General features: G+C 41.2%; 1 protein-coding gene across 1 annotated transcript in view; it reads right to left on the bottom strand.

Moving 5' to 3' along the window:
* Nucleotides 1–633: 633 nt before the first annotated feature.
* Nucleotides 634–24,463, bottom strand: part of ANKRD42 (ankyrin repeat domain 42) — a 179,479-nt gene continuing 155,649 nt past the window's right edge. The window contains exon 13 of the mRNA XM_070623976.1: nucleotides 634–3,889. The gene's annotated coding sequence lies outside the window, so the exon portion shown is untranslated. The remainder of the gene's footprint in view (nucleotides 3,890–24,463) is intronic.

Genomic DNA, 24,463 nt, shown 5'->3' on the forward strand with positions numbered 1-24,463 from the left:
GCTTCAAGTCCCCAAGGGCAAAGTAGCACAGGAGATTTGTCTATTTTCCACACTTATTTATTCAATAATTTGTTTATATCAGCAGAGACTCTTGGATATTTCATAATTTGGGTTATAATCCAATACTACTTTGGTTATTTTGTTACTCAAGTTATTTCAGCTTTGGCCATTGAGAGCTTTTCATTTGGCTCCTATGTTCCTTTGTCATATCCCCATCATTGTAGATTTTTTTTGAGCACTTCCTTATTTCTGGCTCTACAAGAGGCTCAGGTTCATTTTGTAGCTTGGCTGCCTTAATCCTAGAATCTGTCATTTTTCCAAGGCACTCCAGTTCCTTTTATTGCAGAATGAATGGTATTAGAAACTGAGATCTGGGCTCCAGGTGTGCTCATGGCTACTGGGGTGTCATTTCTCAGGCTGACAGAACAAGGAAATAAATGTGTATATATAAACTTGTGTATATACACACACCTAAAATATTTCTATATGTAACCATCTGTATCTATATTGAGCTAAACATGAGTTCACAGTAATGTCTCCACTCTAATTCATTACCACATGGATTATTCTAGCCTTCCCCCTTTTCATGTCTGTAACTTCCCACTCCAACAGTGAGAAACCTAACACCAGTCATTTTTCATCTCTTTATTTCATTCTGATTAGCTGATCCAGGATGGGACTTTCTGCTCGTGAAAGCCCTAAAGAACCTTCAAATCTCCCACATTTTGGCTTTTAATGGTCTTTTGATTGTCTCAGGCTCCTGCTACTTCTTTGCAAACTTGAATAAACATCTTCATTATAATTCTTCCAGGATTTCACACATCCAAAGCATGGGAAAATAGTGAGTAAGTGATTTAAAGGGGAACAAATCCAATCTCATATGAGAGACAGAATTTTCACAGTCAAAAATTTGAGAGTTCAAATTTGTTCTTTCTTTGTTTATCTATTACCACTTTTAATTTATTAACTCTGAGCCCTCAACTTTCCTCACACCCTAATCATGTTTTAGGTAAACTCAGTCAAATGCAGTGATTTATCCAATGGTCTAGAATTGTCAGATCTCTTGCCTCTGCTTCCCGCAGTCTCTGCAGATGGCACCTGGGCTCCAGGGTGCTTTGCATCCCTTCATGGCACCATGAGGAGGGGTTAGCTTCTGCTCGCCAAACTTGACCTGAGTCTCCAGTGCCCACTCACTGTCAGTGCAACCATCCCATCTGCTTCTCTTTATACTCTGGATCAACTTGCTTCTTGATAATTCTTGGAAAGACCGCAGCAAAAAGGAAAGATTAAGTTATCCATGGGCAAAAGGTGAGTTGCGTATCATCAGTTAGGGCTCTTTTGTCACGGTATAAGAGGAAGTATTTGGAAAATAATAATGTAGATTTACATGCACAATACCTGGTCTTCTCCATAGCCAGCCAAGTTACCCACCTTTCTTGGCAGCAGGTGAGGAATGGGGTGGACAGAAGGAAAATTGGATTATTGAAGAAGAAAGGTAATATTCAGCCACTGACTAATTTTAAAGCAAGGCAATATGTTTGAAAGTTTAAATATCTTTTGTTTCCATTTTACATATCAGCTTGATATAGAATTCTTCCCATGGTATAAATAAGAAGGCCATAAAACTAGAGGCAGCAAAGAAAGGATATAAAACAGAAGACGTAAAAGAGAAGCCCATCCCTTATAATCCAACACTATTGAAGGCGGAGGGTGGGCTAAAGGCAGAGAGAAGAAAAGAAACAGAGGCAGAGAGGTAGACAGTCAAACTGTGTTCCATTCCTCAACCTGGACAGAAACCCTAACAAGTTGAAGAGAACAAGTAGGGCAAAGAGGTCCTGCCTCACTCCCTATTTGGAATCTTGGAAAGAGGTTACCTGGCAAGCCAGGCATCCCAACATGTCCATAAGAACTTAGGAATTGGCCACATCAAAGTAAAGCTTCACAGTACAGCATGGTCAGAAAGGGAGAGAGAGAGCTCAGCTCTCCCAAATTGCCCTCTCTTTCCATGGGATATATTGGAACCCAGGAGCTTCCATTGGGCCCTGAAAGGGAGAAGTAGGGTAGCTGAGTCTGAGAGCAAGCTTTCCAACCATGAAATCTACTGTGGTGAGAGATGACACAGCAGAGAAGGATGGGCCCTACCCTACACCTCCTACCACCCTAACCAGAAGCCAGTAGAGGACATGCAGAGGCACAGTGGATGTTTTAGAGCCATCAGAGATGAGTGAGGTTGGCAGCCAGGAAGTACTGCAGCCTCTGCCAAGCCTAGAGCGACCAGATTGCAAGTAACACCAGCTTTGACTTCAGCCATAGATGCCAGCCAGGCAGGCATCCCTCCAGTGGACAGGGAACACTGTCATGGAAACAGGAAACACTGTCATGGAAACCAGAGGGGTCAAAATGTATCACATGAACCCAAAGAACGCTTTCCTTTCCACTGCCAAGAGGACACAGTAAGCCACAACCATGCCCCATTCACCTAAGAGCCATCTTGGAGAGGAATGAGATTGTGGCCCGAAATCTGAGTACAGATTTTTCACTTAAGGAAACTAAACTTTATTTAAAGAGATTGCTTGTAAGTATTGCAAGGGACTAACTCTTTGAGATGATACTAAAATAAAATTGTATTTCATGAGGCACTTCTGACTCATAAACTCCAACCAACTTAGTCAAGAAAGGAGTGTTATGGAAAACTCCTGGGCAGCCCACAGAGTTGAAGGAGTTGCTGCAGCAAGACTGACTAATTTCCCCCTGGGGTGGGGGTGGGAATGGAAGATGGGCAGGCTCTCAAGGAAAGAGGGCTGTTACTAGAAACAGAGGGAAGGGATGCTGAACTGGCAAACAAAGCAGAGGTTCATAGCTTTTCTCTTAGTAAACAAGGAAGCCTGGTCCAGGAAGCAATCATTCATTCATTCAACAAATATTTATTGAGCTGAGTGAAAAGGAGCAAGACTACAAAGTTGAATCAGTCACAGCCCCGGCCTCAAGTTTACAATCCAGAGGGAGCAGCCAACAGGAAAAGCTGAATCACCTGCCTGAAGAGCAGAGCAAGGTTATGGGAGGAGGGACAGCTGCTGTAGTAAGAATGAGAGGAAAGAAAATTAATTTTCACTGGAGGCATCAAGAAAGCATAGCATTTGAGCTGTGCCTTGAAAGTCTACTAGTGAAAGAGAAAGGTAGGAGGATTTCAGAAAAGGGAGAAGCAGGAAGAAAAGCATAGAGGTAAGAAAGATAGAGCTCCATTAGGGAAATGCCAATAGCCAGGCATGGTGAGTGTGCAGAATGCTTGATGAAATGTTGAAGATAGGAAGCTGGAAAGAGAGGCCAGAAAGAGAACATCTTGAATGCAAGGCAATTGAGTGTAGCTTCATCCCTTGGGTGACTGGAGCTACTCGGTCTTTTAAAATCAGATTTGCATTTTGGAATGCTCACTCTGGCAGCCGTGCAGGGAATGAATTTGGGAAGGAAGAGACAGGAGACTCCAGTCCATGGAGAAAAGGACAAAGGGATGAAAAGGGCAATGAAATGTCAGAGTTGTTGGAGGAATTTTCCTCAGAAAAGGGCATTGGCAAGTGTCCTAAACCATCTGCAGCAGCCTATCAAAGGCCAGTTTGTCAACAGACACCCAGGATTTCTCCATACTTAGCTTCTCCAGGGCTGCAGTCCTGTCGTGATCCCCCTGGCTCTTCCTCGTCAATCTCTTCTTCTTAATGGCTCATCCCAATATGCAAACATACTCTGGTATCTCTCCTCCCCAAAAAAATTCTTGATGCCCTGGTCTACTGCGGCCCAATCTTTCTGCTCCACTTCCTTAACAGGGGCTTCCATCTTCAGGTTCTTCTCGTGGTTGCAATACAGCCACTGTGGTTCCCACCATATTGTCTGCCACCTAGGCGGAAAAAAGAGAAAAGATAGCTGAGTCAGTCCCTTCAAAAGAGCTTTTATGGAAGCTCTGCCTAATGGCTTTTACTTATCTCATTGGCTTCCCCAAATGGCACGGGAGGCTGGGAAATATAGCTTGTTAATTAAATATCTCACTGCCCCAAGAAAAGGCTAATAAGGGATAAGGAGAGAATGGGTATGAGGAAGGCAACTGGGAATCTGCTGTACTTGCTTTGATCCCCTTCTAGTACACCCTATTTCTCTTATAATTTCTCAAAACAGAGACCTGCATAGACCACCTCCACATCCTTACTTCCCATTCTTTCTTCCACAAATCTGAGTCCTACCCACATCACACCCTGTTGCTGATTCCAATGGACAGACCACACTTTCTTATACCCAACTTCTCTGTGGCATTCAAATACGTCTCTATGAAACACTGTCCTTCTCTCCTCATGTCTTTGACATACTTCTCTGTTTGTTTTCCTACCCACTAGCCACTGTCTCCCTGACTCCTTCTTCTTTATTCAATCTTATTCAATTCAATTCAAGGCTTCCTCCTGCCTTTCTTCTCTTCTCTCTCTCTAGAATTTCCTCCTAGGTGATTTCATTCAGTCCCATGGCTTTAAATACTATCCGTATGCTGATGACTCCTAAATTCTTATCTCCAGTCAAAACCTCATTTCTGATCTCCAGTCTCATATATTTAGTTGCCTACCTGACATCTCAAAATGGTTTTCTCATAGGGGTCAGCCCAGTGGCACAGTGGTTAAGTTCACACGTTCTGCTTCAGTGGCCCAGGGTTCACCAGTTCAGATCCCGGGTACGGACATGGCACCACTTGTCTAGCCATGCTGTGGTAGGCGTCCCACATTTAAAGTAGAGGAGGGGCATGGATGTTAACTCAGGGCCAGTCTTCCTCAGCAAAAACAAGAGGAATGGTGGCAGATGTTAGCTCAAGGCTAATCTTCCTCAAAAAAAATAAATGAAAAAAAATGGTTTTCTCAAAAGTTAGCATAAACTTTTCCGAAACTGGAAGTCTTAAGTTCCTCTGACTCCAACCCCAAACGTGTTCCTCCTCCAATTTATCCTTTCTCAATAAATGGAATTTCTGCCCATCCAGTTTCCAGACCAAAACCCAGAAAAATCTATTCTGACACTTTAGTGTCTCTCACTTTCCACATCCCATTCGTCACCATGTCCTGTCAGTTCAATTACAAATATTTTGTCAATTTATCCTTATTGCCAGTGTCACCAGTCACCATCGTCTGTCTCCTGGACTACTACAATGTCTTCCTAATTGTTTCCCTTTTCTCCACTTGTGCTCAATTCAATCCAATCTACAGAGGGACCCGGAGTGATCTTTCAGTATTTTAAACTGGATTGTGTTTTCTGTAGTCAGAATTCCACAATGCCTTCCTATTGTAATTAGAATAAAATCTAAACTCCTTACCTAGATCCTCCATGATCCTTTCTTTTCCCAGCTTTCCAGCCTTCCCCTCACCTTACGCTCCAGCCAAATTGGTCTTCTGTCAGTTCACGTTAAATTCAAACTTATTAAATTCTTTGTCATGTTAGAAACTTGGCATTTGCTGTGCCTTCTGCCTGGGATGCTCCACCTTCTGCTCCTCACGTGACTGGCTGCTTCTCATCCTTCATGTTTCAACCTAAATATCAACTCAAAGAGACATTCCTTTGTAACCCTATCTAAGATAAGACACTGCTGTTGCCCATCACAGCATCTTGCTCATTTTTATTATGGCATTGACCTGAGTCTGCAATAGTTGGCAAAATTCTTTAGTTGCCTATCTATTACTCGTTAGTTTCCTTGTATGTAGATTATTTCCCTTCCAGACCATATGCTCTGTACATAGTACACTGCCTGCCACTTGACAGGGACTCAATCACTATATGTTTGTTGAATGAGTGGTTGGGACAGAAAGGTAAGCATACAGTATCACATATAATCTCTCCAAAAACTTTATAATTTAGGTATTTTTATCCCCCTTTTATAGATGAGTAAACTGAGGATCAGAGAACTTACATAACTTCCTCCAAGAATTCCCAAAAAGTAGAAAAGCAGGAATTCAAAGCCAGATCAGGCAGATTCCAGAACCTATTCTCTTCTTCCACACCAGGCTGCTTCTGCGTACACCATCTCTACAGGGCGTCAGTCATCCCAGTGGGGCATTTTTATGCTTTGTAGTTGACCAGACAGTCAAGAAAACAATGGCAGTTGCTTAATATGAGACAAAGAATTGAAAAGTCATCCTAGCTTTCATTATCTTCCCACAACTAATTGGAACTCATTAAAAAACCTGATTCTGAAGGCAGGAGGAAATCATTTTAATTAGCAATGGGATAGACTTTTCCTCAGCAGCAACAAGTCCAGAATCTCAATTTATGTTGACAGAGGCTTTAATTAGCAAGAAAAGTGGCTGTTTCCATGAAGGAAGGAGAAAACACTGAAGTGCTCCAGGTCCTTTATAAAATCCTGGAGACGTTCTACATCTCTCAAAGATTGCAACTACCTGTGGTAGCCAGTATAACCATAAATATTTCCTGCTAGACTGGATGTTTATCCTCTCCCTTCATATTGATCTGTGTAAGAAGGTCAGGAAGGGCAAAGTTAGGCTAGAAAGCAATAATTATACTCCTCTCCTTACTTCCCTTTACTCTTGCTACCTAATTTATATCATTCTTGGCACTTCAATTAGCATTTTAACTACTCTAAGAAGTCTTGCTGTTAAGAAACCTTTTTAACTGTGTTTAAACCAGACTTCCCAAACTTATTTGATCATGGAACTCTTTGCTCATAATATGTGTAGTAGACAGTCTCCAAAGTTAAGTTGACCACCAACAATTCCTCCCATCCCTGTATGCACATCGACAGATAGTGTATCTCCTCTCCTCGCGAATCTAAGCTGGCCTTGTGCTTTACTTTGTTGAATAGAATGTGGCAAGAGTGATGCTGTGTCAGTTCTGGGTTTATATTTTAAGAGACCTGACAGATTCCTCTTTTGCTTTCTGGGAAACTGGCTACCCTGAAAGAATTCCAACCACTGTCCTGGAGAGACAGGTCCAGCTAGAGGTCGAGGAAGTGACTTTCTCAAGACCATCTAGCTAGTTGGGCCAGAACCCAGCTCTCCTGATTCCCTGTCCAGCACTCTGTCTACAACACATGCTACCACTGATCTGCCTGTCAGAGTGATTGTCCCTGATCTCATGGATGGATTAATTTAACACATTGGGATTTCAAGTCATTAGAGACGCTTAGAAATTTGAAACTACATAGTTCAATCTAGACTCATGATTCCAGTTTTATTTACTTTTCTAACTCTTTCCATTGAAGACTCTCTCCTTATTCCTGTGGTATATGTAGAAGCCCCCTCCCCCTCACGATAACAGTTAAGTAGTAGTAAAGAGCTCACATTCCGGCATCAAATGCTCAGAGTTCAAGTCCCAACTCCACTTACTGGCATAGACAAGTTCATTCATCTCTGAGTCTCAACTTCCTCATCAATAAAATGAAGATATTAAAATGCCTGCCCATTATTTAATTATTAGGATTTTTAATTTTGTTCCATTACTATTGTTTTGTCACTAATGTTTTTTCCATTTTTTGTTAACCAGAGTCAAACTACCAATGAGGACTTTTGACCATCACAAGATAACCAGTGTTACCATTGTGAGCTAAAATAATTTTTGCTGAAAGACAAGATTGATGTCTTGGTTCACCTGAGCAGACTTCTGTAGGTAAATGGTTAGTGTTTGCTGAGTTTTGGTGGATACTAGAAAGGACTTGAGGTCACCTATCATTATTTACAGTGACCCCTTAGGAGGCGCTGGAACAGAGAACACAACCCTTCCAGCTTTTTTTTTTTTAAAGATTGGCACCTGAGCTTACATCTGTTGCCAATCTTTTCTTCTTCTTCTTCTTCTCCCCAAAGCCCCCCGGTACATAGTTATATATTCTAGTTGTAGGTCCTTCTGGGTCTGCTAAGTGGGATGCCACCTCAGCATGGCCTGATGAGTGATGCCGTGTCCGTGCCTGGGATCCAAACTGGCAAAATCCAGGGCCACTGAGATGGAGAGAGCAAACTTAACCACTCAGCAATGGGGCCAGCCTCCCATTCCAGCTTTGATGTTGTGAAATTCTATAGACATCCTCCTAACCCCTGAAATCCCCTGCCAAAGGGGCCACAGCTTCCAATGGGGCCCCTGTCCTTCCGTGGGCTGTGTAGAACTCTCCTCAATGAGATGAGCCCCAGTGTGCATGGATGGTGGAAGGGCAGGTGTGTGGCTCAGTTTCCAGGTATAAATCCATGTGGTCAGTTGTCATTTGGCTCCACTCAATATTCTTTCTACCATAGTTGATCTTTGAAGCATAGGTAAGCCTCATCCAGGTAAAGGGGTTTTGGGAGACAGTATCGCACAGGTATGGGGTGAGGGAAGTCCCTGGTCGCTAAGTGTCCAGAAAGCAAGTTAAGAAGTTCCATTAACAGCCACAGCCTTTTAGAATGACCTTTTTAAATGAAAGTTCACCTCTCAATATCTGAATGCTTTCATTTTTTCAGAAGTAATAACATGTTTTCTTCCTGCAAGACTCAAATGCCAAAGTGAAGTACTCTCTGACATTTGTGGTTTGGTATTTGTTTTCAGAGTCTTTTGCATTTCCTGTTTAAGAGATGTTTTTCTGACTAAGCTTGATAAGTCTCCTTTTTTCTGCAATTTCAAATTAAACAAAAGTAACCCGATAACCTCCACAGTCCTGGTTATTAACTTTCATTATTATCACCCTAAACTCCATAAAAAGCCTCAACCCACTTGACCTAAAATGTCTACGAAAACTCTCACCTCCCCGCTTTGCCCACACTGCACCTCTGCCGTTTGATTTCCTCTCTACCCTCCCTCAGTCTCCACTTGTACAAGTCCTGCTTATCCTTCCTTCTTCTGAGTTGACTGTGAACATTTTAAAGCACTTTTACACATTCTGCCTTGTAGTCATATGATGGTAAAGACCACCAACTTTGGAATTACCCTGGGTTTATATTTCAATTCCAGCATTTATTACATGTACCACCTACGGTAAGTTACTTAATCTCTCTAAACCTCAGCTTCCTCATTTATCAAATACAGATAATAATAGCACCTGACTCATAAAAATTGCTGTGTAGATTAAACAAGAAAATGATCACAAGTGAATTAGCCAGGGTCCCAGCAGGAACTAGATCGTACATTTGTATTAAGATAATTCTGGGAGGCTTTACAGAAACGAGGGCAGAGCAGTGAGTGATGAGTTGGAGCCAGCTCGTAAGGGGTGATTATTAAATTTTCAGGAATTTTTTACAAGCTAGTTGTCAAACATAGCCATTATTAAAAACTAAAGTATATAAAGTTAAATAAATTATATTTAGAAACAAAGGTAATAAACACTTAAAATTCATCACTTCCTAATTATCTCATTACATTTCACTACCACAAATGCTCTTGAGGACACTTAACATCGACTATATCTGTGTGGTAGGAGCGTTATATAATGGTATGCTACTGTGGATCGTTTCCCAACTTCGTGCTGAATGATATCCCATTGGTACTTTGAAATCAGCCAGGGTGGGAGTATTTACACCACAGAAATTGGCAAATGTTACTAATTAGAGCTCTCTTCTCCCCTCTGCCCCCCAACCCCACCTCCAGGGACTCAGTCATTAACATATTTACCAACAGGAGCATGTGTGGGGAAACCACAGGAATCATGGCTATTATCATCTCTGAGTCCAAAAAGACAATGAGAGGGAGCAGTTACCAGATTGTGGAAGGAGAAAGTTGTGAGGAGAGGACCACTTTGACTGGTACTCTGACCCTTTTGGTCAAAGAACACCACCAACCGGAAGTGACACTAGAAGAAGAGAGCCAGGGGAATAAATCCCTGACCTCACTCTCCTCTCCCCTTCCAGGGCTTCACTGTCCCACCTCCTTCCAATGACAAACCAACCAGATGTCAGATGGCAAAGGAGCCCTTACACATCAATCTCCTGGAGCAAAGAGTAGGGAGGGGAAGGGGAGAGAGGAGGTCAAACGGAAGGGCAAATGGGGGATATCTAGCCTGGCAAAATGGTGTGCTGTGTCTGGTACATAATAGGAGCTCAATTAATATTCTCTATTATTATTATGGTTAGCTCAACTCAACAGAAATGTATTAAATATTACGCTGAATACCCCTCCCTCAAGGAGTCCACAGTCCAGTGGAGAGCCGTGTAAAGAAATAAATTGCACATCAATGTGCAATGTACTATTATTAAAGAAGGAAGAAGTCTGTCTCTCCAACTAAATGGCAGACCCCCAGAGAGCAGAAACTAAGATCAACAAATATCTGTTGAATGGGTATAGTCTTATTTCCTCTCACTGCCCTTTACTGTTATTATAGAATCTTTAAAAGGGAGGAGGTGGGAAGGGAAATAATAATTTCTGAGTGCCAGGTGCTTTACATATACTGTCTCATTTCATCACCCAAATAAAAGAACATAAAAAAGTATGTTAAAATTGAATGTTTGACTAAGAAGCTAAGATGGTAAATATCAGATATTAAATAGTGCTAGACCCACCATGAGGAGGCAATTTCAAAATTAGCAGCCAATAAATGGTTAGACAACTTGCACACATCGAGGGCCAGGTTGTTGAACAAGAGATAAGATTTTGAATGGTATTGATTTTGTGAAGAGGATTTTTGTAGTTACTGGAGTGTTGGAAGGCCCTGCCATGGGGGCACAGAGGGGGAATTCTTGCTCTCTCAACTCAAGCCTAATCGAGACTGCTTAGGTATGACTACTCACAGATCCTAAGATGCATCATCTGGAATTTAGGGGCATAGAGACTCGGTGTTTGAGTCCCACCTGGGGAATCTATCAGCCGAAAGAAATGGACTGGGAAACTCCTTTGGTAGGAGAGCTGGTAAAGCTGCAGCTTTTGAGATCAGGTTGAATTCCCTAAGATTTTTGCTGAATGAGGATTTCCTGTGTAACAGATGTCAACCATACAGAAGAAGCAGCCATTGTGGAGGCATTCTGAATCCTATCAAAGAGAACATCCTGGTGGATATGGCGGAAGGGATGCACCAGCGAGCCTGTCAGAGTGCACCTCTGGAAAACCAGAGACTGGGGGTGCAGAGCCTGTCAAACAGGGTTGCGAGTGGAAGAGTCCCACAGCAGAACCTCCAAAGACACCCACAGAAACGGCCCACAAGAAAAAGAATCAAAACTTCGCCCCGACAACTCAGAAACGCCAAATAACAGCTGCACTCACCACGTCCCCTTTTCCCCTTATCCCTCTTCTCCTGCATCTGACCCAGGAGGGGATGGAAACAGGCTAGAGAAAAGGAGAAATGGTGACTAGAAAAAGAATGAAGGCCAAGCAGCCACCTCCACCCCAGGCTGAGTTGCAAGTAGAGGAGAAGATGTCGCTTTAAGTTCATAGGATGGATTACTACCTAGGACTGAATATTTTTAATTACCAGAGATTGTGTGCTTTGGCTTAAAGTCACCTTAAGGCTTTCTATTACTTAAAACTAAGCATAAAATTTATAAAAATTGCCCAAATTTCATCCAGAGGCCAGCTAAGAATATCATCTTCTGAATAATTTTAAAGCAACTACAGAAGACATAGTTAAGCTACATCTTATTATATGCCATAGTCACATTTGCTCAATTGAAGGATTTTAAGAGATATTACTATCCCCACTTTATAGGTGAGCAAATAAAAGCTCAAATAAGATAAGTAAAGGGCCCAACATCAGATAATCTGTAAGTGGTAAGACAAGAATTCAAAACCATTCTGACCCTAAAGTCATCGCTCCTTACTTCTACATTAATTACTCTGTCGCCCAATCCTGGAATTTTAGAGCTGGAAGTAAATTTTTTTAGGTTATCTAACCTTATCCTCTTGTTTTAAATAATAAAAAGCTAATATTTATTGGTGTTTATTATATACTGGCATAGTGCTAAGTGTTTCACATGTGCTATCTTCTTTAATCCTCAAAACACCATGTGAAATAGAATAGTTCTCTACTACACAAATGAGGAAATTGAGATTCAGAGAAGTTAAGTAGTTTTCTCAAGTTCACACAGCTAGCGGCAGAACCAAGATTTGAAACCTGGTTATCTGATTCTAAGTTCCATAGCCACTATGCACCAAGATCCAGAAAGAGATATTAATCTAAGATCACACAGAAAGGAGCCAAATAGAAACTAGGTCTTCTGACTCTTAATCCATCACTCTTTGCATTGAAAAATCTACAAAAGAGTAGAACAGGAAGGAGAAGAAGATTATAAACAACTATTAATGCATGCAGAGGTAAGAGAGTTGTCAAGGGGATATTTTTTCTCATGGATGTTTGGAACAAAACAATTAGCAAGATGATAGATGAGATGAAATAAGATGAGATGAGATGAAATAAGGTGAGATGATGAGAAAAGATGAGATGCGATACAATGCAATAACCAGTTTGGCCCCAAAGTTTCAAGTATGTGCATAAGAAAGCCAGACTTGCTAATTTACCTTATACTGTTAGTATTTTTAGTCATCTTAATATCTCCATGAAATAAAGGAATATAACATGGTTTTCCATGGTAAGTGAGATTGAAGGGCAGAAATAAACATGAGAAGCTTGGAATAACACAGTTGATAACAGATTGTCATCGCATGTTTTATAATGTAACAATAATTATCAATTAAGTAGATGATGATCTCCATACTGTTTGTCTGCAAAAAGTTATCATTGAACACTTTATAAATTGGAAAGAATGTTTTGTATTTTATTTCCATCAGAAGATTCACACATAGGACATTTATGGACCTGAAATCCATTCATTTTATGGAAAAAGGAACTTCACATATAACATTATAGGCTAAATTGTTAGAACTGGCTACTGATGACAATTGAAGATGACTTTTGTTTTGCAGGGGAAGATTCATCCTAAGCTAACATCTGTTGCCAATCTTCTTCCTTTTTTTTTTCTTCCTTTTCCCCCGGCAAAGCCCCAGCACATAGTTGTGTATAGTTGTAAGTTCTGGGTCTCCTATGTGAGCCACTGCTACAGCATGGCTACGCACAATGAGTGGTGGGGTTCCGTGCCCAGGAACTGAACCTGAGCTACCAAAGCAGAGTGCGCCAAACTTTAACCACTAGACCACCAGGGCTGGCTCTGAAGAGGACTTTTTTAAATACAGTATCCCTTGGTTCATTTTGGATCAAAGTTGAAAATGAGTTTCCTGAACTTGCTGAACTTTAAAATAGCTTTAAAAATCTCTTCTATTCCTGTCAAAACCTCTACGAGATTGGTTTCTCTATTTTGTTAAAAAGTCAAACATAGAAACACTTCGCATGTTATCACCTATGAAAACTGACTCTCCTTGGAGTGGTTTACTCATGTTTTTTGTGATTGGGATCATTGAGCTCCTTGGATCTGTGGAGTTTATAGTTTACACCACATTCAGAAGGTTTTTGGATGTTTTTTCAAACATCTTTTCTGCCTCTTTTAGGGACTCAAATTACACTTATATTTGGCTGTGTGAAACTGTTTCTCAACTCAATGATGCTCTCTTGGGTTTTTGTTTTGTTTTGGTTTTTTATTCTCTTTCCTTCCTAGGTTTCATTTTGGACATAATAACTTTTTTAACATTATTTTTTATTAATTATATCATCTATGTCATTTCTGGGTCTGTTTCTATTGATCAATTTTTTTAGCTTCATTTTAGGTGTTACTCCTACTTCTTTGCATGCCTGGCAACTTTTGATTGGATTCCAGCCATTGTGAATCTTACTTTGTTTGGTGCTGGATGTTTTGTATAAAAATGGAAGTCTATGGAATTTAGTGTCACTCATCTATTAGGAGTGAGAAATAACTGGCATGTCTGATCAGTTTGGAACCATTTGGGAGAGTTTTTGTGACTATACTTAGGGAATTATTGCTCTGGGGCACCAGCTCTCAAGTACATTGACATAATTCACAAGTATGAGGTGTATCAGAAGTAATTTGGTGTCGTGATTACAATTGACAAAGTACCAAACTTTGTGAAACATTGACTTCTTATAAATTAGAGCAGATTCTAAGATATAACTATAAAATACTGTCACTTTCACTTGCTTGCCTTCATGGCTTTATGCTTTTATGAGTATGGAAAAGGGGTTGGAGTTGCCTTAGATCGTGGAAATTTCCTGCAATCCAGGGAGTACTTTTGGGAGCACGTGCCATGTTTAAACCATCTCTTCCAAGTCAGAGCCAAGGAAAGGAGGGGTAACGCCACTGAAGGAGACAGCACACCATGATGGAAAGAGCAAAGACCACCTGCACGAACTCCCAGCTCTAAGATTTACTGCTTGTCCAGTCTAGCTTGGCAACTAGTTCTCCTGTCAGAGCTAAATTCACCTTTCTGAATCTCGATTTTTTTCATTGGCAAAATGAAAATAATAATATCTACTTTGAATGTTATTGCCTTGATGGTTATTGAGGATCAGAAACAATATATGCAAAATGCCAATACACACAACATATTAAATGAATTTTGGTGATGTGAATGGAGAAACAAATTAACTCTGGCTCAGGACAGATCCTAATAACTGATTTTGAGATTATGATTTTTTTTTAGGCTTCCCACGTTCCTTCTTCATACCTCACCTCTTCTGACAGGAACCTGTTGGATAGAAGGATGAAGTTGCTCAATTATGAATAAAGTGACCTGGCTACTTACAAAAGTAACTGTAATTGAGAAATAACCTTAAAAGAGGACATTTTTTTCTCCTTAATGTATTTTATAGTCGATATTTTTAAAGATAATTTATACTCTAATCCCTAGTATTCCAAAATCAATATAACCCTATAGAAAAAAGATATCTTAATCCAACTCCTTACAAATGGTGCACACACGTGCGTGCACATGCACACACACACACACACGTTAAAAACTCCATGAGCAGTCAAAATTAAGCAAGTGCAGGGCCGGCCCTATGGCCGAGTGCTTAAGTTCATGTGCTCCGATTCGGTGGCCCAGGGTTTCACAGGTCTGGATCCTGGGCACGGACACGGCATCGCTCATCAAGCCATGCTGAGGCGGCATCCCACAGAGTAGAACCAGAAGGGCCTACAACTAGAATATACAACTATGTACTGAAGAGCTTTGGGGAGAAGAAGAAAAAGAAAAGATTGGCAACAGATGTTAGCTCACGGCCAATCTTAAAAAAATTAAGCAAGCCCAAATTTTATAGCGTTTGCTAAATTTTATTTGTTTACTTGCCCATCTGTCCTGCCATACTGAAAACTTCCTGAAGGCTAGAACCATTCTTTATTCATCTTCCCTGAGTCGTCCAGCTTAATTAATAACTTATTTGTTAATAACTTAATTATTAAACCCCGCACTTGAACGCTTTGTGGCCTTGAAAATACTGCATCTGTTTGCACCTGTTTCCTTATCTGCCTGAGGGAAATAATCATCATCTCTGCTTAATACGCTTGTTGTAAGGGTAAGATTTGATAAGATATAAAACCCAGCCTTTGAACTGTACTATCTAAAGCCATTAATAAGATTTTTACATGTTGTTCACAGTAACATTATTATACTAGTAGAAAATTGGGGGGGAAAACCCTGCAGTTTTTCAGAAATGAGAGAACGATTAAACATACTATAGCATGTTTGTGTAACTGAGGGGTTAGCTCTGTACACACGCACACATGCACACGCACACACCCCCTTCTCATTCTCTTCTGAGTGTCCACTATGGTATGTATTCATTTGCTCCTTGACACAATTAACGAACAGGATCCCTGGTCACCAGAGAGTCATTTGGTTTCCAGCACCAAAAAGAAAGGGAGACTTGCTGAATAAACTCAAAATATAGTTACGTTAGAGGTCTCTAAGACAGTTCAACTTACGATTGTCATCTAGAAATCAGATAAGTTATGAGTCACAGGGACTTGCAGCTGCCCCCAAATTCTAATTTTACGCAACTATTTCTCTTCTTGAAACCATCGAAACATGTGCTATATACTGGGCTGACTCTGAAAACGTCTTCGGTGTTTCACTGGGCCTGTTCTTGAGTGTTTCTGAGAAGCAATACATCGGGTTAATTTAAGGGGATATAAATTCATTTTCCGACAGCATAACCAGAAGTGTTTTCCACCCATCACATCGCATTACCTTATCTGCATCTCTTGCACTGCCTTGCCCAGATTGCATTAGTACCACACCACTGTCAGCACTGGGCAGACTCATCAGAGAGCTACATATACAGATTCTGATTGTTACCATGAGGGGAAGGGGTCTTGCTTGTGACAAGAAAAAGTTACGAAAGTGGGTCATGGATTGAGCCACAATGAAGTCAAGAGTCCTCCCTACTAGCACTTCCCCAGCGAGCAAATATACCCATTCCTATAGTCCAACCAGCGGAAGACTCTGACAATTTTATTACCTTTCTCCTGGGGTCCCCAACAGTATCGAAGCAGCCAGTCCCAAACCTCACTTGCTTTTGGACTCTACTTGTCTGACTGCCAATGGACTTCCCTTCCCCTCCTTATTTACTAGTGAAGTATTTATAAAATTTCATGGTTCACTCCTAGAAAAATGTTGTGAAGAAACAGTTCATGCTACTAAAAGTAATTTCAAAATAACTCGTCTCTTACTTGTATATCTCAAATACCATGAAGAGAATACAAGTTTGGAGACTTACAATTCTTTTTTAAAAATCCCCTTTCTCTCCTATCCACTGTGCTCCCATCTTGCAGATGGTCCCTTTTATTTCCTTTAACCCTTCCCTTCAATTCCAGTCAGCCTCCTTGCCACATACCTCTTGTAATCCCCTCTTTCCCTCTCCTCCAGATTCTCCCTTAGAAAGGCCAAGAACTGGTATGGAACGTAGAACCCTGCTCACTGATGGAGAAGATGACCAGTGGGAGTTTTCATCCCTTAATAGACGCATCTCATCACAGTAAGCACTGCAGAGGGACCAGAGCACTTATCCAGTTTGGCCAATGAGTGAGGGCAGCAGCCATTTTGAATAGCAGTTCTTAGCTCAGCAGAACTATTCAACAGGAATGCTTATGTTTCCCTTGGAGTTGCCTGGTGGAGAGAGTAGGATTTCAAGCTGCCCATCAGGAGAGACTCAGTCTTTGCTTCCTTCTCTGGCTGCAATCCAGGAGCGAAGGCAGAGGCAGGAATGGGAGGCAGGAAGGCTGAAGTCAGGCCAGGCTGGCCAAGAAAGCCAAGAGGATTCCTACCTCTAGCATACTGTGTCTGTTATGTTAAACCCAGTAAGTCTCCTTTTTTTCTTTTCCTTCTGAGGACAAAGAGGTTGGAATTTTATTTTATTTCTGAAAAACATAATGGAGGAGGAATGACAGGTCTAGTCAGGGATGGGAGAGTAAGTCTTTTGAATAGTGGCTCTCCAAATGGCCCATACAAAATTGCATATGCATCCACTTAAAATGGTGTTTTTGAAGAACATTGACTGACGGGGAAATGCTCACAGAAAAATAAGCAGGATACAAATTGCATAAAATGTTACAGCATAATCCTGCTTGTTTAGAGAGCGAGCATGCACCTGGAAAAAAAATTAGCCGTGTTTATCTCTGGAGCTGGATGATTTTTTATTTTTCTTTGTTCCTCTCTGTATTTCCCAACATATTATTATTTTAACTAAAAGTTTTAAAAATTAAGAAAAATAAGTCAAACATAACCCAGATAGTGAGTCACTCTCCAGTGGCCCACACGCTCAAGGCCATCACCTCAGGTTCACCCGTGCCCTGAGCTGCTCCCCAGGCTCCCAAAGCCTCACCATGGGGTCCTTACTCAGCTCACCCCATCAGGCCCCTCCTCCTTTCTGACTGGTACCTGTTCCCACAGCCCTAACTCTGCCAACATCCTCCACTTCCAGGGAAGATGCAGGCAATGGGGGAGGGCAGTTGAGATGAGCCGCAACTATGCAGAGGGCAAGGGAAAGGAAGGGAGGAAAAGCAAGTGACTGCACTCACTTTATGTAGAAAACTACAGCAAGATGTTCTAGGTCACATCTGCCTCTGTGAGGAGGTAGAACACAGCATCTGGAGCAACCTTCTCAGACATGCACTCAAGGGCGTCTCTGTGCCAAACTAATTCTGGCTGCTGTATCTCCATGGGAACAAATACGGTCCTCATCTTAAAGGCTTTTTTAATGAAGGGCAATTTGTGGACAACATGATCATCTTCAACATGCCCGTGAAAGTTTCCAGAAACCCAGGCTGGTGGCTGGGAGAACTCGGTGACTCTACTCTTGCAGGCTTGGGGCCTCCTTCAGTCCGTCCACCATACGACTCCATCTCCCTGGTATGAACTCACACAGATAAGCTCATGAGAGACTGGTAGGTAACAAGGATGCTAATTCATTGATTGAAAATTAAAATGACATTAAATATAGAGTTATGACCCAGCAATTCCACTCCCAGCTGTACAACCCAAGAGAACTGAAAACGTACGTCCCCACTAAAACTTGTACATAAACGTTCACAGTCGCATTATTCATAATAGTCAAAAAGTAGAAACAACTCAAATATCCATCAACTGATGAATGCATAAATAAAATGTGATATACCTATAAAATGGAATACGATTAAACAATAAAGAAGAATGAAGTACTGATAAGTGGTACAATATGGATTAATCCTGAAAAACGTATGCTAAGTGAAAAAAGCTAGACAAAAAAAGGCCATGTATTGTATGATTCCGCTTATATGAAATGTCCAGAATAGGCTAATTCATAGAGACAGAAAGTAAATTCATGGTTGTCAAGGGCGGGGAGGAAGAAGGAATTGGGAGTGACTGCTAATGGGTACAGGGTTACTTTTAGGGTTGATAGAAATGTTCTGGAATAAGTGGTGATGGCTGCACAACCTTGTGAATAAAAACTACTGAATTGTACACTTTAAAATGGTGAATTTTACGTTACGTAAAATTTCATTATCTTCATTTAATCTTAATTTAAAAAAAAATTAAAATGATGGCTGCTTAGAGGACAAGGTCATCTGATCAGCTCACCCTCCAGGCCCCTAGATGTGAACTGAGTCATAACTAGAATATCTGACAAGCACGGATTTTGAGCAAGGGGATATTTGTACGGTGTAAGTGCTTAGTAGCAAGTGATCTGATCGCCGGGTGTGGCCCTTCCCACCACAGGGATAGAACTACTTGGGGAACCCATGGCTCACCCCCAGCCACCTGGATAGGTACCAGCTTGAGCAGAAGGATCAGTCCTAGCCCTTTCCTGCTTCCATTGGTAAAGTTTCTAATGTATTGCAGCTTAGGCTGGGATTGTTCAGGCCCTGAGCATGACAGAACCTGTAGATAATGTCATTCTTCTCTAGAATCTAGTATCTAGATAAGGATGGGGTAAGCAGAACAAACAGAAAAGAGGTAGTAAAATATATAATTCTTACAGCATCCAGCAGAAAACTGATGGCCAGTCGGAGGCTTGATATCCCCTTCAGTGTAGTCAACCTTCTGCAGACACCTGTGACCCATCTGGAACCATTCCAAATTCTTGGAGTCTCATTATGAACAGCCAAAAGTTCTGAGTGAGCATCTGGCTAAGTCAGGGGCAGCCCCCTGGAGGGGTGGGGCAGGGAAATAACCATCACATCCTTGTCTGGTTCACTCATTGCACAATTAGCCTGGATGAACCATTTATTAATTGACCTTGGTTTGCTGAAGAATGATGGATCACGAAGGATGCACTGAGGTGGCTATGTAAGCAGTTTTCTCTCCTGAGTAACGGATCTGTCCTTTCAACACAGCTGTCCTTTCAACCAAGTTCTCCTACCCAAGTAGAGGCATCAGCAATAATAAATACATTAAGAAGCTAAGCCAAGAAACCATCAACAAAACAAAAAGACAACCTAACACTTGGAAGAAGACATTTGCAAACCATACATCAGATAAGGGGTTAATATCGAAAATATACAAAGAACTCATATGTCTCAACAACAAAAAACCAACAACCCAATTAAAAATGAGCAAAAGATCTGAACAGAGATTTCTCCAAAGAAGATATACGGATGGCCAAAGGGCACATGAAAAGATGTTCAACTTCATTAGCTATCAGGGGAATGCAAATCAAAACTACAATGAGATATCACCTCACTCCAGTTAGAATGGCTATGATTAACAAGACGGGAAACAAGTGTTGAAGAGGATGTGGACAGAAGGGAACCCTGGTACACTGCTGGTGGGAGTGCAAACTGCTGCAATCACTATGGAAAGCAGTACGGAGTATCCTCAGAAAATTAAGAATAGATCTACCATATGATCCAGCTATTCCACTGCTGGGTATTTATCCAAAGAACTTGAAAACATAAAGGCATAAAGATACACGCACTTCTATGTTTACTGTAGCATTATTCACAATAGTCAAACTTGGAAGCAACCTAGGTGCCCATCAAGGGACGAATGGATAGAGAAGATGAGGTATATATACATAAAGGATTACTACTCAGCCATAAGAAGTGATGAAATCCAGCCATTTGTGACAACATGGATGGACCTTGAGGGTGTTATGCTAAGTGAACTAAGTCAGAGGGAGAAAGTAAAAAACCATATGATCTCACTCATAAGTAGAAGATTAAAAACAACGACAAACAAACACATAGCAACAGAGATTGGATTGGTGTTTACTATAGGGGAAGGGAGGAAAGGAAAGGGCAAAAGGCATGACTAGGCATGTGTGTGGTGATGGATTGTAATTAGTCTTTGGGTGGTGAACATGATGTAATCTACACAGAATTTGAAATATATTACGATGTACACCTGAAAGTTATGTAATGTTATAATCCAATGTTACTGCAATAAAAAAAAAAGAAGCTAAGCCAAGGTCAGATGAGTGACATTCACCGTGAGATATCCTTTCTCACTTTGTCAAACCCATCTTCCCATTTTTCTTTGCTTCATTCCAAAATTTTAATGCTTATGGTAATGACACCTGTCAATTCGGATGCCTCTCTTACAGAAGGCTTTTGTAGTTATTTGGTTTTTATCATCCCTGCTTAATTCACCTTCTCCACACTCTCTGCACTCCCACCTTGCTGCATCTCTCCATCTTCTCAACTTCTTCTGGGCCTCTTTCAACAAAGGATGCTTACAAAAGTAACTGCATCTACATGACCTTTGAGGGCTTTAAAGGTTTCACTGTTTTTCTTATCAATTACAGAAATAGATTTCCTAAAGTCTAAAAAAAATATATTTTGGGGGGCCAGTCTGGTGGAGTAGCAGTTAAATTCGCACGCTCTGCTTCAGTGACCTTGGGTTTGTTGGTTCGGATCCCAGGTGTGGACCTACACACCGATTACCAAGCCATGCTGTGGCAGGTGTCCCACATATAAAGTAGAGGAGGATGGGTACAGATGTTAGCACATGGCCAATCTTCCTCAGCAAAAAGAGGAGGATTGGTGGCAGATGTTAGCTCAGGGTTAATCTTCCTCAAAAATATATAGGTATATATATTTTTTCTAAATCCTTCACTTTTAAAAATTGATGAAAATTTCCCAAGAAACTTACTTAACATTTTCAACAGAGCCAATTGCAAGTAGAGATAAAAAAATTTAAAATATGTCACTGTTTTGCCCCACCCACTTCTATACCTCTGTCCCCATCTCTGTTCACTGGTGGTAAGTTAGGAAATTTTACTCGGCCCTACAAAGACCAATAGCCACCTTAGAGTAGTCAGGGCACCATTTCAGGACAATTATACAGAGTTAAAACATTATATATATTTTTTATAGTTGAATCCTGGTCTGTATTAAAGTATTTTCTACAATCCCTTTTCAATTTAGCCCCATCTTAAATCACCATAACAATTTATATCCTATAATAATCAGAATCATTAGATGAATGACAGAGGGAAAGCTAGTTTATTATTTCAGTTTTGAGGGGGCTAAGCGGGGTGAGGATATCAGTTAAATACATACCTTCCCATTTCATGACCTATATCCTACTCAGTTAGGCTCAGAAACCTCAAAGCTACCTGTTCACCCCCAACTTCCAGTCGCTGACGTGACACTTGAAGATCAAGTGTCCCACCTCCAATCACCCAGCATCTCTACATCAAAGATCACAGAAGGGAGAAAGTTTTCTTGTATTAATCAGCGTAGCCTTCTCTGATACTCTTCGCATAGTTTCCAACAGCAGCTTGAACACTTTTCTATGTTCCACTTCACTATATTCTGATGATCTGTTTACTTAATCACCTCTCCTCCTAGACTGAAATATCCAGGAGGGCAGGAACCATATCTTACTTCTTGTTTTAGTCCTTATGCCTAGAACAGAGGAGGTGTCAATAAATAACTTTTACAGGAAACAGTGGAATTACTGGATTTAGAAGGCGTGGGTTCTGAGAATGTTGGAGGTAACTCAAGTTAAAAATAGCTGGGGACTGGCCACATCATCTGTAGGAATTAGGCACAGAGTACCTGGACACTGACTGCTAACTGCTCCCAGCAATTCAAAGGAGCAACTACAGTCATTTCTTCCTACACTCTTTTATTATTAAAAAATTCATACACACACACAAAAAAACAGTACAATGAACTTCTATATGCCTATGAACCAAGTAACAAAATGTTGACAATTGTTAATATTTAATGATATTTGCTTTATCTATATCTATAAAGATTTGTAGGTTGTCTTTTTTTTTTTTTCTGAGGAAGATTCACCCTGAGCTAACATCTGTGCCAATCTTCCTCTATTTTGTATGTGGGTTGCCACCACAGCATGGCCACCAACACATGGTGTAGGTCCACACCCAGGAACCAAACCCGGGCCACCGAAGCAGAAAGCACCGAACTTAACCACTAGGCCATGGGGCTGGCCTGTGTAGGTGTTTTTAAATAGCTCTCATGTTTGATAAGAAGACAGTCTTTATAAAGAATATCTAAAGCAAAGCCATTAAAAGTTCATTCCATTGCCCAGGGAATGAAGACCAGATTCCTCACGGAGGCTTTAAGGCCTTTTATAATCTAGATCTTACTAACTTTCTTTTTTGGATTTGTCTGTTGCTGCCCCTTCACTTCATCCAACCAAGCTGAACTGCTTTAAATTCTAGGATCAGCATTCAGCTTTCTCTCTCCTTTCCCTTGGTCTTTGCACACAATGTTCTATTTGCCTGGTACATTTTATCTCCAGCAGCCTTCATCTGGCTAATTCCTACTTTGCTTCTAAACTTAAATGTCTTCTCCCTCCTCCAGGTATTCTGACACACTCAGGCTGCTTAGAAGCTTCCACCACATGCTCCCCTAGTACCCTGTCAGAGCTCTTAAAACATGATGTGACATAATAAGAAATACATACTCGGATCTGCCCCCCTTTCCTGGCACACAGCTCTTAAAACCCTTGGAATCTCTCAAGTGATAAGTAATTTTTTGTTTGAGATGACTGGTGGCTGGGGGCTCCTGGACAGAGGCTGATTGCCAGGGGAATGGACCATGTGATTAAAGGGTTGGAACTTTCAGCTCCACTCTCCAACCTCCATGGTGGGGGAGGGGCTGGAGGTTGAACGGATCACTAATGGCCAATGATTTAATCAGTCATTGTAACAAAACCTCCATGAAAAGCCCTAACTGAAGGGGTCCAGAATGCTATCAGTGTTGATGAACACCTGGAGGTGTTGGGAGATTGGGGTACCTGGGGAGGGCATGGAAGCTCCACGCCCCTTCCTACATACTTTGCCCCCATGCATCTCTTCCATCTGGCTGTTCCTGAATTGTATCCTTTTATATTAAACTGGTAATCTAGTAAGTAAACTGTTTTCTCGAGTTCTATGAGCTGTTCTAGCAAATTATCAAACCTAGGGAGGGGTCATGGAATCCCTGAATTTATAGCCCGTCAGTCAGAAGTACAGGTAACAACTTGGGCCTTGTAACTGGTGTCTGAACTGTGGTGGGAAGGGGGCAGTCTTGTGGGACTGAGCCCTTAACCTGTGGGATGTAATGCTAACTCCAGGTAGATAGTATCAGAATTGAGTTAAATTGTAGGACACCCAGTCAGGGTCCACAGAGAATCTGAGAAGTGGTTGGTGTGCAAAATCCACTCTTCTGGTGTCAGAGTGTTCAAAATAGTAGAGGAAAAAATCAATTTTCCTTTAGCTGGTGAGTAGAAGTAAACGGAGTTTTTTCCTTTACATGGCACGAGTCTCTCTCCACTAGACCTGACCTAGGTGATAAGGATCATATTTCATTTATCTCTGTAGCTGCCATACCTAACCAGGGCTTTCCACATAGTAAGTGCTCAAAGAATATTTATTGAAAGAATAAATTCGCGAAGAAGCAGTAGACTAGGCAGGCATTATAGAACTTGAGGAACTGAATGCCTTTGGCAAATCTTTCCCTCTTTTGGCTTTAGTTTTCCCATTTGTGCTCAATGATCTTTAAGGTTCCTTCCAGACCTCAAATTCCTTTATTCCATAGTGTAGAAAAAAGTAACCTCTAGAGCTACTAAATGCCGAGCAGTTCCTATGGCAACACAGGTTCTATTGGCCCAGATGTGCAGAATTTCAACCCAAATGCACCAGGCACTG

The sequence above is a fragment of the Equus przewalskii genome, chromosome 6 (assembly GCF_037783145.1).
Source record: "Equus przewalskii isolate Varuska chromosome 6, EquPr2, whole genome shotgun sequence".
Classification (NCBI taxonomy): Eukaryota; Metazoa; Chordata; class Mammalia; order Perissodactyla; family Equidae; genus Equus; species Equus przewalskii.